Consider the following 15,122-nt stretch of genomic DNA (forward strand, 5'->3'; position numbering starts at 1 on the left):
AAGGCAAGAAAAAACGAGCCATACGCATCTATGAAAACTTGCATCCCTTCCTTTTTAGAATGACGAATATTCCAAGAAAATCAACTAAAGATAGAATGGCACGCATAAAAAAAAGTATACTAATAACGCGACAAGCGTTGCCGCTTCCCGCAGTGCATGCTCGCATCGTTCATTTTTTTCCCCGATCTTTTATGGGCTTTCAAAGAAAATGGGACTCAGTTTCAATTATGCTGTTTTATAAAACTGTTATCTTTTTTCTTTCTTTTTGAATGGATGCTCAGGCATTTCTGGAACTTCGCCGCTGGGCGTTTGACACGCCTAGCAATCTTCTAACATTGTAATAATAATAAAAAAGAAGTTTAAAATAACCTGGAGCATTCAAAATTACGCCGCTCGCCAAGCGTGGGCACATTCCGGCGATGAGTTCAGGGATTCACGGAGGAAATGGAACTGATCCACGGGACGAACAGAAAGCAAGTGGGGCACTCCGCAAATGATCGTGACTGCTGCGCTGTTTCCGTGCTGTTTCCTTTTTATGTTGGAACACTCGGCCTTCTGGATATTTGCTTTGTTCTGGTAAGAGAGCTAGAGAAGTGTATACAACAAGTCTCGTGGACGTGGAAGACATGCGATGTGCCAATTGAACGACCGCCAGACAAAGTTCTCTCGCTGCCAAGAATCAAAACGGCTGAAACGATTTTTTTTTTTTTATTTTACTTTTGGGGAGGCGAAGTTCTCTCTGCGCCTTAGCGAAATCTCTTAAACATAATGAGCAGGGTCGGATTATTGAGGTTTCAATGGGTTCAAATGAAGCTGTCCCTCCTAATGAAGGGGGCCCCCGACCCCGACATACTAAAAGGAAGGGCGCCTGGCGTATAATATGGGTTGCGAAATACTGCGAAACATAGCTAAATGTCAGCCGTAAGTAACCCTATGATGGCAACAAATAGACATTATCAGAATTAAAGGGTATATTTTTTTTTTACGGAAGAGTTACACATTAAGAACAGAACACGGACAACACTCCTGTCCGTGTTCTGATCTTTGTGTTAACACTTCAGTAAAAAAATGTATGCAATACCAACGCGCTCCTTAAAAAAAAAAAAGAACAATTAATGGGTGTTCCACATATTGTGTGTCTTACAAACATGTACATAACACGCTACTAGTGAGGAGTTCCTTCTACCTGGCTACTTTTTTCGGTAACCAGTAACGTATTTAGTTACTTTTCTTAAAACAGGAATGAGTAACGTACTTAGTTATCTTTGAGCCCAACTAACGAGTAATGCTATTTTATTACTTTTGAGAAGTAACGTATACAACAACGTTTGAACGGTCTCGTTTTAATTCTAACCTGAGTATGCGTCTATCGCGACAAAGGCAGATGGGCAACACGAAAAATAACTAAAAAGTACGGCTGTATTGCAACGTTTATCGTTGAATACATCAGTCGAACTTCATAGCTGAAAATGTCCTTTACCTGGCAAACAAAAAATAAGGTTCGTTGGTTGAACCTTCTAGAATCGTGTAGATGCCGAATGTCAACCCCGAGGTTGTCAATACGGGGAGGCACTGAACCCATTGTCATTTCGAACTTTAGAAGCAGAGAGAGCAAAGGAAAGAATCCCAGATTCGCCAGCTCTTCCTGAAGCACAACACTGCCGTTCCTTCGAGCACGTCAATAGAACGACTCCTCGGCTTTGCGGGGGATGAATTCTCATGGGAGCAGGGAAACATATAGCTGAAGCAAACTTGGAGAGGCAGCTACTTGTAAAGTGCAATGACTATACTGAAAATAAAATAACAAATCATGAAACAAAATCAGTTGTATATCAAAAGAACGAGAAACGTAACTCGTTATAGTTGAAGTAAAAGTAACGCGTTCCTTTTGGGAATCGGTATTGAGTAACATATTTAGTGACTTTTTGAGCGAGTAACGAGTAGCGGTATCTAGCTATTTTTTGGTCTCTTATCACTGCTTCCAGCAAGTGGAGTCACTAAAGAGGAGGGTGGACGGGGGGGGGGGGGGGGGGGGGGGGGGGGAACACCACACCGGGTGTAACTGACCCTAGTGACGCCACTGCTTCCAACACATTGGTAGACGATTGTCTGAGATATCGTAACGGCTGCGTAAGCGATCACTTTAGCACAAATCTCGAGCCACGAACGCCGCAAAACAACACTCGAAAACGTCGACAGCAAATTCGTGCACCCGGTGACTTTCATTCTGATGCCCTTGGCTAAACACTCCTTTTTTGTTTGACAATTCGTGCAAAAACTCTAAAGTCACAAAAAAAAAAAAAAGTAATTTTGTGATTCAAACTTTTATGCGTTGACAGTTTTCTCCGGTTTTGGTTTGGTAAACAATAAATATACGCCCGAGTTAGCAGAATCCGGAAGGTGATTTTAAAGCAATCATTCCAACAAAAAAGACAGGCTGCGAGAGGCCCCTCAACGTGCGGTCTGCCCACTTTTTGAGCCGTGAAACCGCTATTTCACAGAACAAAAACATAAGATGGGCTAGAAAACACCGGAAAGGACACAACGACACCCCGGCATATCACTTCTATATATATAGCTTAAACCAACAGCTTGTTCAAGGAACATATTATGTGATGACTGAGTCGATCGGGTGCATTAGTTGGCTTTGTATCCTCCAGAATTTTAGAAAAAAAAAAGTTGTGCCAAACAACAAACCTTAATAAAAAAAAAAAAAAAACTGAACAAGAAAAAAATTATGACAGCCTAACGAAATTACAATTAGCACAAAATGAATTAAAAAAAATTGTCAAATTATTGACAGCGTTGGACTTGTCTTAGTTTACAGCTTTCAAACTAGCGCGACAAGACATGTCACCACGTCAGCACATGCGCACGCCAAGGGAAGCGTTCTCGTCATCTCTTTACCTCTTCTTTGCCTTAGTGAAATAACGCGCGAGAAAGCAAAGGGCGCTGCCCTAGGCGTGTGCAGTACATACGGTGACGTGTGGTGACGGTGCCCATTTTTGTCGCGCGCGCTTTTGAAAGCTGTAAGCTAAAAGAAGTATAGCGCTGTAAATAAATAAAGAAAATGTATATATGTATTTTTTGCGGAAAAATTATTTTGTAATATTTGTAATTTTATTAGATCGTTTAAAATTTCCCCTTTTTAGTGTTTTTTATATATCTTTTTTTATTATGGAAGTATACGAACTTTTGCAATAGACCCTTTTCAAAACCCCATCAAGGAACATTGGTGATCGTCATTTCTTGGGCACGAAGTGTGTGATTGGATCCGATTTGTTCTACTCTCTTAAAAATGCCCTGCGCGTCTACTTATTCGCAAAACACTCGAAGAGACAATCTCTACGATCTACGCTTGCATTACGTAATGCCTCAGCGCAGACTTCATTTTTTAGGTCTAAACGGATGTTCCGCCTCATCAAACGCTGAGCTGATTTCGTAGATCTCAAAGAGTGGCTGTTCGAGTGTTCCGTGGGTAAGTAGACGGGCAGGCATTTTTTTTAATGTGTAGTTCTGAGCTCAGTCGAGTTCACGCCAAACACTGCGCAGCGCTCGAATCCAATATATAGCACCTGCCCAGATAATGACGGACTCAAATTTATTCGTAGACTTTTGAAAAGGGTTTAAAGCCCGACCTACAAAATGATTTACCGCAGGGTGGGAAATCCTCGTCTCGCCCTTTCGTCCAGATACCAGTGGTAGAGGAGGAAACGGGAAGGTTGGCGAAGAGGATTTTCCCACGCTGCTGCAAATTGGTTTGTAGGTTGGTCTTTAAAGCAGTTTGCAACCTTTTAGCAAGCTATAGCTCTTTTTCGCCAGCCACCTTTGCCAAATTGAGGTATCGCAAAGGATGCATGTTCCAAGGTGGCTGAGTTGAACGTGACCTATATTTTAGCAGATTGACAAAGTTTCATTACAAAAAAATAGTGTGTACCAAGAAAGAAGTAAAAAAATGAAGGACGTTCCAAATTCTCTGTAATGCCGAATTAGAGCGCAGCTCTTGACGAGGAGGAGGGAAGGGTATGCCCCTCCTCCGTCCGTACTGAAGTACAGAGGGCGACCGCCTGTAGCGCAGGCGCGACGGGTGTTTCACGTTTCTCCCTCTTCCGTTTCTCCCATATGAGCAGCTCGCGTTGGGGTACAGGAACTGAAACCAGGCCTGAAGAGAGCTCCAAAACCTCTTCAGCACCGGGAGCTGCCCCGCTTTCCAAGATCTTTGCAGGCAGAAACGACGAAAGTAATTGCAACGTGCGCCGGTGCTTTTTAAATCTTCCATTTAACTGTGTGATCAGGTAATTCATCAAAGGAAGGAGCACGGAGCGCTTAAAATGCTCTTCCGTGCTTCCAGCGAGAACGTTAGAGCGGTGACGTTGCCGACTTGTTGCTCGCGGCATCTGATTTTCAACTTTCGCTGTCTAGCCCATTTTAATGGTGGCTTGGAATATTGCCTATACTTCGTTTCACCTTATGTGCGAGCGAAGGCAAAGCTGGAAGCGCGAGCACAAAAGCTCCGTGCGTTCAGGCTTTGCTCGAGCGCGCGAGCTGGGGAGAAATGCAAAAAGCGAAACGAAGTATTTTTTTTTTAGTGTTTGTGGGTGTACGCTTGCGCTAATTTTTCAACGTCGATTTTTTTTCGCAGTTTAATTTTTTGTGACAGTATAGCTATCCTCTTGTTTTGCATGGCCAGCACGCGTTCGTAATGCAGTGGTACCTCAAAAAGCGGAGGGAGTTGTGTGCCGTGAGTAGCCTTTTGAAGTTGGTGGGCCGCGACTACCACGACAACAGAACAGTGAGACACCACGCCCGTATTCCTGCAAATGAAGCCTGCTCCGTTTTGAAAAATGACAATGCAGCTTTTCCCGTTTTATCTTAACAGCGCCTCCCTAATCTTAACGTCAGCGTCCGTACCGTCGAGTTCACCCAGCATCATCATGGGGGGGGGGGGGGGGGGGTGATAATAATTCCCGTTGAACCGCCCCCCCCCCCCCCCCCCCCCCCCCCCCCCCCCCCCCCCCCCGATATATAAAATCCTGGCTACGCCACTGGGTTCTAGTAACGTTGGTGTCACCCTAGCTCGCTCCCGAACTTTCTAGGTCGAATGTTCGAGACACCTATAGTAGGGTAGTAGATGAGGACAGCGCGGTCTCACCGACTCATTCATATTCTCCCGACGACGACGCGCTCTTTCGCCGGCGCTTTGCTTTGCGTTTCCGTCGACTCCGACCCCCACAACCGACTGTTGTTATCTTCATCTACCCCTTCTGGTTGTTCGTTTATTCTGGCACAAGTTCGCCGATTAAAACCTCTATTTTCAGTTTACGCTCGTCAAAACTCTTTCCATCCGCGACAATATTTTACACGTCCATTCGTTTCGGTCACAATTAAACTAACAACTCAGTTTTTTTTCCTGCAAAACGGGCGTTTTTGAAACAAATATTAATGCCACCGTCTTCTATTATAAGCACAATGTTTTATTATCAACCACGATAAGCACTTAAATAACTAATCGATACACTCCTGTTTTATTATGTAACCTCAGAGTGACGTAGCAATACAACGATTGAACGTGGTTTTATATTGTTTAGGGCCATTCATTACCTACGACGCTATTCATTCGATGCAGGGCGTGTTTTTGACAGTTGCTAAAACTAAATTTTGTTTGTAGGGTCCTAATGTTTCGTTGTAAATTATTTAAAAACAAAGAGTGAATACTAAAATCTTCACTAATGACTCTTCGCAGAGTCTCCTGTGGGGTATTTATAAGTAGAATAATTTGAAATATTAGAGAGTTTTAGTAGACCGTTTTCAGTTTCCCGCTCCGCTCTATGGTAAGCGGAGTCGCCATCGCGCATGCGCGACCCGCTCTGGGATTTGAGCGTGGAGCGTCAGCTCCGCTATCGTCGCCATTTTGAGAAGTACGTTCCACTCTCAGTAAAGGTTCACTAGATGGTGCTTTTCTGGAAAGGTGGGTGCTCGCTGTTTGAAATCATGCTTGGGAGCGCGCTTGACCCTTATGAACCTCGCTGCACTAAGAAGCTGCGCAGACTTTGTTTGAAAAGGCGTCCCCCAGAAAACGTTTCACGGTAGTCAAGAACCTCTGGCTGCTTCGAGAAATCGCTGGCCGCAATCCTTTCACGGCCCCTGAACGGTGGGAACAGGTGCTGCCTTGTCTAAGCCAGCGGGCTCGATTTTTCTATGCGAGATGACGACGACGACGTTGAGAGGATGACACACCGGGCGACGGCGGTGTCTCAATCTGAGCCCTGGGCCTCGGTTCCTCGGAAGCGGCAGCTTCTACTTCGGCTGGACTACCTCCTTTGAGCATGATTCTTTGACCCCAGTGGACCCCAGTGAGCAATAGCGCTATTATGTTCCTGGTGCTCCTTCATGCACTGATCGAACGGCGTGCAAGATCCTCATAGCTCGCTGCTCACCCGCCCAACCCGCCTCCATGAAGTCCGGACTTCTGCGAACCAACAACCCATGTCGTCGTCATCTTGCACGTATATACTCATCACATTACCATGTTCCCTAGACGCGGCACCGCGGGCCTCGGTGGTACGGGCTGCTGCTTTCCGCGGTGCCGCGGCTCTCCAGAGCCAAAAATTAAAGGTTAAAGACCAAAGACTAAAGCAGTCGGCAAACGGACAGATATTTTGTTTGGTTACTTCAGGCAGCAAGGCAGTGAAAATTAGCGAAAGCGAGTGCTCCATTTATATCTCTACTTTTTTTTTCCCAATGAAATGAGTCTTTCCTTCTTCGTGTGCTTCGGTTTGTGATATGGTGCCTTGGTGTTTATGTACACTGCGCGACACTGTTAGCGGGAGCATTCAATATCCTGTTTTCATTTTTCACCTTAAATTCGAGGGGCTGACATTTGCCTATTGGTGTGGAATAAAGCGCTTGTTTGGGGCACTAACCTGAGCGACAAATTTTCAGCTTTTTCAATAGCTGTCGAAGAAATAAACAGCAAATAAAAGCGATTTTTTTGGTGTTCGTATTAACAGTGGAGCGCAGTGTATGTATCTGCCTTGGGGGGTGACATGAAACCATTTTGCTTGACTATACACTTCTTTTTATTTCTTTTGTGTGTTTATGAAAGTGCGTTTTTCAGCTTAAGCTCCTGCCCAGTTTCTGCCTCACTTGTGCTACGGTCTTTTCTTGCAATAGAAGGCCACGCAACATAGTCTACTCTTGCATAGTCTACAATGCTGAATTCAACAGTAACACTGTAATTTGGTTAGATGCAATTAATATTCACACGCACATCTGAGAAGTAAAATGGGAGTCGTTAGTAAACGTTTTTTATTAAAATATTTCTAGATGCCTTTCAGCCCAGTCGGACAGGTATTTCGCTCAGTACAAAAGCTTGAACATGATTTACTGTGATAAGTTTATGCATTCTAATATTAAACAAACAAAAAAATGCCCATGGTCTTTGTTGGTTTCGTCCAGCCGTCATTTTATGCCGTCTGCGCACATCACTGCCTGGCGCTTCACGACGAGCACCCTCTTGTGGTCTTCTTCAAATTTTTTTTATGGACGGCATATGGGCATGCTGTGCGGTCAACAAAACCCAATCAGTTGTTCAGGGGTGTTCCCTTGTCCTTGACGGCCTAATAAAAAAGACAAAGAAAAACACTCTTACAACACGGCAGTATTTAAACACTACCAAAACATGTGATATGGGACTTGTTACTCCTCTAAGATAAAGCGTATTTCCATTGTAGGGTAGTAAAAAACTGGGTATGGTAAATTAATATATATATATATATATATATATATATATATATATATATATATATATATATATAGTTGTTCCTTAATTCTGCTAAGGTTTGAGGCCGTCAAACTGTGCACGCGAGGCCCGCTACGCCGGAATTCAAAACGGAACTTCTGAAAACTGTTCTAATCTACCACTATTGCTTAGAAGTCCAGGATCGTGTTTGCTAAATTTTGCATTGTTTATGCCTGTCTGGTTTTCACCAGACAAAAAATTGACGCGGAATATTCTTTCGACCGTTATTGGTAACTCATTTCAAAACACCACCGGGTAACATATTTGGCCGCCATATTTTGGGCATTGCTTTTAGTGCGAGACTTGTGACTAGAACCCATTTCATATTCAGTATTGACGCAGCATTCGTGTCTAATACATTTAGACTCGCATCTGCGACAAACAATGACGTAGCTCTCTTGCTCCCTAGACACTTGGCCAAAATAAGGCGGCCTCGAAGACTAGCGGCACCATGGGTTGCACTTTTAAAAAGGCTGCATTCAAGTGTCTATTATTTTCTAAATCTACCAAGGAAATCCAATGCAAACATTTCTTGAGGAAAGTTAAACAATTCAAAAGTTACGAGCGAGTGTGAATAAATAAAGCTGAGAGGGGAATGGTTTCTTTGGTGCAGCTTGCGAGCGCTATGCTCGTGGTCAGCTTTCAGTGGCATTTTCGACAGGAGGGCGCATGCACAGATATAATCGGCGTTCAAGCACGCGCACCCGTACATCTGACTGCATAGCCATAAGACGTCCACAAAACGCGACGACTTTACCGACGCCGTGCTGGTTGCAAAGTGATACTCGTTCACTTCGTTTGATTATGCTGTTTTGTGTTACATAGAACTCAAATCGAATGGTTCACTTTTTACGCACGGGGCGTACGCTTTACTTCTTGATTCGACCTCTTTCAAGCTGAGGTCACGGTCAAAAACATCGACGCGTATTGAGTAAGTGCAGCCATCTTGAGATCTAAGCGATCACGCTAATGACGCTGAGGGCAGTCCGCTCTACAACTTGTGAAGCGGAGCGCACGCTCACTCCGCTAACTATACGCTCCAACTCAGAGCGGGCCACGCATGCGCGGTGGGGACGATGCTTCTCGCAGAGCGTAAAGTAGAGCAAAGAGGGCTCATAAAAGTGGCCTACTAACACTCACAGATTACAAACGCGCTCGTCGTGACTTGTCCTGACACTGCCCATGTACACCTTTGGCGTATAGAAAAAAGTAACTTTTCACCAGACAGAGCAGCTGTGCTAGAAACAATGGTAACGCGAAATCTACACAAACCATGCAGGGTCTCACCTGTGAGCACAGCTCTAGTTTCGCCTGGGTCAACCACCTATGTTTGTTCATGTCAGCGAGCAGGTGGCCGAACCTCTCGTTGATGTGACCCACGATGAGGTTCACAGAACTGAAGAACGCCGACAAGTTCCGTCCAAACGCTCATCCAAATACGAACAGACGGTTGGGATAGGCCAGTTGAGAAAGAACCATGCAAAGCGTCTCGCCAGATTGGCAACACCCTGCGCCGATCTGTCGGGTGCTGGTATTTGGAGGCCCGCATGCAGGACAGCCAGGTCCTTCTTTAAGCAGGATAGCTTCCTAAAGGGTTTCTTTTCTACGTTGGAAATATCCAGCAAATTGCGTTCGGAAAGGAAGCTTCGGCGCTTGATGGCACGAGGGATTCGAATCATAGATTCGATGTCTCGCCAGCTTAAAGGAGCGATGCAACAATTTTTGTAGTTTGCGCAAATACCGCTTAAAACGAATCCCTAACGTTAATGACCTATGAAACACGCGTTCGTTTTTCACCCCACGCAATAGAAGTCCCAGAAAAAAATTAAAGAAAAACGAGCAGCGTTCACCCCCTCAACTCGCAGCCAGAACAAGCGGCCACTTGATCTGGAGCCGATTATATGCCGCCAGTGTTGATCATAGCCACGCGCTGGGGTTGGCAAAGCGCAGGACACGCGCTGAATTCCAGACATTGTTATGGCTCGGCTATTGTCGTCGTTGCAGCGATTGGACACGGGTCACTACCCGAATGCTTCTCGAGCTAGCAATTATCACGAGCCCAAGTCGAGTGCCCACGCAATGCTCGGGTCCAATCTATGAACCACATTCAAATATCGTCACTAGGGTGTACTGCGATCCCCACGTTACGTCATGAAATTTTGCAAAGGAGAGATTGAATGAAAATGATCGCTTTTGTCCTTGAAATTACACCTGAACAAAGGAGTTTCTTGGCCAGTGGCGTTGCGAGTGAGTATCCTTGAGTCCCAGGTGTGCCAGTAAGCTCGCGTATAGTGAAAAACATTCCAACTGAATATCGTTGCACAGCTCCTTTAATCTCGTTAGTAGAAGTCTCCTTCCTTGAGAACAGCGGGGATTCATCGTGCAGATGCCTTGCTAGCCTTGAGCAACTCTGTACTTGTACTACGCAAAAGCATGTACTCGCAATGCGCAAACTTCGTCCTTTTCTCTTATTTTTCTACTTCGAATAAGTAAATCTGTTTCAGTTTTAATTCGAGTGGAGCAGAAGCTACAAGAGCGAGTGCCGGCCTTTCAGCGTCCTTAATAAGCACGCGCGCTCGTGCAGTGCAAGTACCGTTTAGAGCAACATGCTCATGCTTATACCTTCGGCTTCACTCGCACACAAGGTGGAACGATTATATTTATATTTTATAGCTTAATATTTCTTCAGGTGTGTGCCTACTCTTTTGTGTTCATTATTTGTCGCCTTCGTTTTTACTACCTCTACAATCACGCTCCCTTTTACTCTCTTGGTGTTAACGCTTAGGTTTTTTTGTCTTACTAGTACTATAAACGTCCACTTGTGGGGCTACGCAAGCAAATTTTTCGAACCCGCTCGAAACGCTCTTACGCTGAGGAAAAACGCTCTACTAAAACGCTTTTTGGACCTCCGCTTTCCATTCCGGCGAAGCGGGCCGCGCATGCGCAGTTTGGCACCTTCAGAGCGGAGCGGAAGATGAAAACGGTCTGCTAAAACTCTCTATTGACAATCGCCCTGGTCGCCTAATTTCCTAATTCGTCCATTAAGTAATGGCTCTCGCTTGGCATGTTTACAGCATCAAATAAAAATGACACTGATGGTTGGGCGAGTTCATGCTGATGTGGTGCTTTTAATATCGAACCCAAATCAGCATTTCTCGTAACTCTTTTACTGCCGCATAAGTGCCACATGCGCCAGTAAAATGAAAACATTTAAGGATGAATTTTGGAATGTGCATGGTAGGTACTAGGTACACATGCACGCTTAAAAAATTTATCTCTAAATGTTTTCCTTTTACTGTCGCATAAGGGAAATACATGAGTTACCAGAAAAACGTTGAGTTCGCGCAATAGAAAGGACGATCTCAAAATTTATCCGCTTTAATGTTTTTTTTTTTATTATTATTATTATCTTGTATTTTATATCAAACGCATTTCAGGGGCGGGTATATGCGTACGGTACTTACACGTTTGCAGCGCTTTGACAATATGTGAAAGCGAGTGAGTTTATTAAATAAAAGAAAAGGGGACGGGGAATGCGAAAGATTAGTTTCCCAATACTGTGATGCCATTGAAAGAAGCATATTTCTATTGATCCGTCGTGTTAGATTTGTGGAGGAATGAATGATTGAGCAAGTCCGAAAATGCTGCGGATGGCGATTCTCACTCTATGTATACATCGCAAATAGAATCCCGCTTTTCTGACACCTTGTGTGATGAACGCTTGCAGTTTCTTTGAACGATCGTGACCTGCTTTTGAAATCAACGAAAAAAAAAAAAAATCAGGAAGCGAAATTGGAGCGCTAAGAAAAACTAAAATAAATCAAGCGTTTTCTACGTGAAACCACATTGTCAGCTAATCTTTTTTTATTTCTTGTAGCCATATGTACATGAGTCACGATCGGAGGTGAGGCCATTTATTAATGAACATTTACAAAAAGAGTGCTGTTTTCCCTCCCCTCCAAAAACGTCATTCGAGTCTGAACGCCAATTAATTGTGGCGTATTGTGATTCATTGTCAAATAGGTAAAAAGGGTTCGACAGCGCGTGCTGTACAAGGAAGCTCTTTATTCTCGAAACCTCGTTTAAACCGTCTCGTGTATTTGAAGCGTATACAAAGTCATTGATTTGTGTGTGTAAAAAAAAAAAAAAAGGGGGGGGGGGGGGGTAGCCGCACTCCTAACGATATTGCTACCAAAACCTCCAAACCTCCATTTTTTTTTTTTTTTGCGACGTTAATGGAGTTTTTTGTAAGACCAAAGTGCAACGTTCCTTCAGCGCACCGGTCTCCTGACCTAACCAACTTGGAGAATTTGCGGCAAGGTCCAAGGCACGACCGCGTACTGTGCCTTGTCGAGGCACTAAACCGGATAGGTAAGGAAGGCAGCCCCAAGCTAAATAGTTGCAAAGTGTCAACGATAACCGTCCTACCCCCGACCCTTCGATGGCTCGCCGGATGACCATCCTGAAATGATCAGCGCGTTCCAGCTGAAGTTCGCGAGTTCACCGCCAGAGGCGCTGCTCAACGCGAACGAATCACCTGGCGACAGACGGCGTAAAGGGCGCGTAGTGCGAAACAAAACCAGCAACATTTCTGGGATCGGCTTCCCTCAGCTGTCCGACCTAGACAACTTCCTCGTAAAACTTGGTGATAGGTAGCTTCGCTCTAAATTTTAGCGAGAACTGGCGTATTTTTGGGTCTGCAATAAAATTCACGTCAATACGATGATCATTGTGTAAACCTCTCTGTCGATCAGTTTCTTCGGTTTTTGTTTTATGCCAAACAACATTTTGCTCCTTAGTGATGTTTTGTTTCTTGTGGTGGCGTTACTCACTGCTGCGATTTCAAGATTCAAGACTCGTATTTGCGTTGCTCGTGCCTCGCATCTCTCACGTTCCTTCTCCGCCGGCCACCGCTTGCGATGAGTAGCGCGGCTAGCGCCACCAGGCTCGTTAACACTCACAACGGTCGCTCCGTGAACTTTCGCTCCCACCGGGATTGACAGCACTGTAGGACAGCCGAGCTGCAAAAGAGAGACCTGAACGACTGTGCCTGTTTCTGTTGCCCTCATTGCTTCGCTGACCTTGGTGTCGCCCCTTCAACATAAATGAAGCACACTTTAATGCCCGAGATTCACTGGAGCGACAAACACCCGACACTGACAAGCCTCGTGCGCGTGCGGCATGCTCGCGAAGGTATCTTTTTCAGGCTTTCAATCACTCGTACGTTCTTCAACAAGCGCCGAGAGATTCCAAGCCTGACGAATGTATAGGGTGTATTCACTGGCGGCCATATCCGTGTGCGCTGCTGCTGAGCGCGAGCTGACGGCGAGCTTCCGCAGTCCTTTTGGAGCGTCCATTTAGCACCATTAAGGCCTGTTCACACATGCAGTGGAGCGCTACAAGCACTTACCTCGCGCTAAGCGCGTGCTGACGGGAGCGTTCACCTGCTTTGTATCGCACCGTCAAAACTGTTGCTCATGGCATACGATAAGTAGCTGACGGCACGTGAGGAGCGCTACATCAGCGCTTCGCTGCATGTGAGAACCGGCCTTTAAAGGGCCCATGAAACGAATTTTGGGTTGGGATGATTAATTTTAAATTGGGACTTTACTAATCGCATATCATTTAGTTGGCCAAAAGAAAGAGGCTAGAAAGTCAAAAGCCAGCTTTTCGGTTCGAACATTTGAAAATATAGCGGACTATTTTGTACCTTCTTGCCTTCGAAAGCTCTCCGCCTTTTCACTATGATACATCCGCGGTTCCGAAAGCGCGTCACCGGCGCCAAACTGACGTCATCAGAGCCCAGCTCACGCATTGGACACGAGAACTGCGTCACTCGGACGTATGCGCTCGTCAACAATCAATCCGTCGACGAATATTTGGATTCACGTTCGTGGCCAATGAGCGCCCACACGGAACTTATCGTCACTGGGGAATGACAAGTTCTATGGTGTGCATAAAAAGCACGGTGGAAGCTAGGATTCATCGCACCGGTGCCGAAGGAATGTCACTACCACGTGATTTCACAATTCGCATTAGAGTTGAGGATTAAAGCTAAGGAGGAAGAAGTAGGAAAATCGTTTCATAACCCCTTTAAGGTTGCCGGTCTTAGCAGGCTATTAATGTGACCTGGTTCTGAGCATGCGCTCTAAACATCGCCCTCAAATATGGCCTCCAGTGAATACCTCCTATACCTTCACACGTCAACGAGGCTTGTCGGTGTTGGTTGTTTTTGTTTGTCGCTCCAGTGGGACTCGGCCATTAAAAGGACCATGAAATAATTTTTCGGCGGGGATAAATTGGGAATTTTACTAATCGCATATTGTTTAGTGGGTCAAAATAAAACTAGTGCACGAGCGTAGAAACCTTATAAAGCCAGCTTTTCGATACAAAATTCGAAAATATGGCGGTCTATTTTGTACCTCCTCTCCTTCGAAAGTTCTCTGCCTTTTCACTATGCATCCTTGGTGCCCAAACACGTCAGCCGAACCCAGCTCACGTATCGGGCACGAGCACAGCGTCACCCGGACGTATGCGCTTGTCAACAATCAATCCGTCGACGAATATCTGAATTCGCGTTCGTGGCAGATGAGTGCCGTGACGGCACATATCGCTTGAGAAAGACAAGTTCCATGGTGTGCTTAAAAAACACGGTGGAAGCTTGGAGTTATCGCCTTGGGTGCCAAAGCACGTCGCGACCGCGTGATTTCTCATTTCGCTTTAGAGTTGAGCATTAAAGCTAAGGACGAAGTTAAAAAAATCATTTCATGGTCCCTTTAAAGGGGCGATGCAACGAGTTTTGTATTTTGCGGAAATACCGCTTAGAGCGGATCCCTGACGTTAATGACCTGTGAAATACCCATTCGTTTTTCACCACACGCAATCGAAGTCGCAGAAAAAAATAAAGAAAAAACAAGCAGAGTTCACCACCTCAACTCGCAGCCAGAACAAGCGACCACGTGATCTGGAGCCGATTATATGCCGTCAATGTTGATCAGAGCCGGGCGCTGGGGTTGGCAAAGCACAGGACACGCGCTGAGTTCTAGACTTTGTTATGGTTCGGCTGTTGTCGTCATTGCAGCGATTGGACACAGGACACTACCCGAATGCTTCTCGAGCTAGTAATTATCACGAGCCCAAATCGGATGCCAACGCAATGCTCGGGTCCAATACATGAGCCGCATTCAAATATCGTCACTGGGCGGTACTGCTACCGCCCAGCTACGTCATCAGGTTTTGCGAAGGAGAGATTGAATGAAAACGCTCGGTTTTGTCCTCGAAATCACAGTGCAACAAAGGAGTTTCTTGGTCAGTGGCGTTG

This window comes from Ixodes scapularis, unplaced genomic scaffold, assembly GCF_016920785.2.
Source record: "Ixodes scapularis isolate PalLabHiFi unplaced genomic scaffold, ASM1692078v2 PGA_scaffold1__304_contigs__length_218370807, whole genome shotgun sequence".
Classification (NCBI taxonomy): domain Eukaryota; kingdom Metazoa; phylum Arthropoda; class Arachnida; order Ixodida; family Ixodidae; genus Ixodes; species Ixodes scapularis.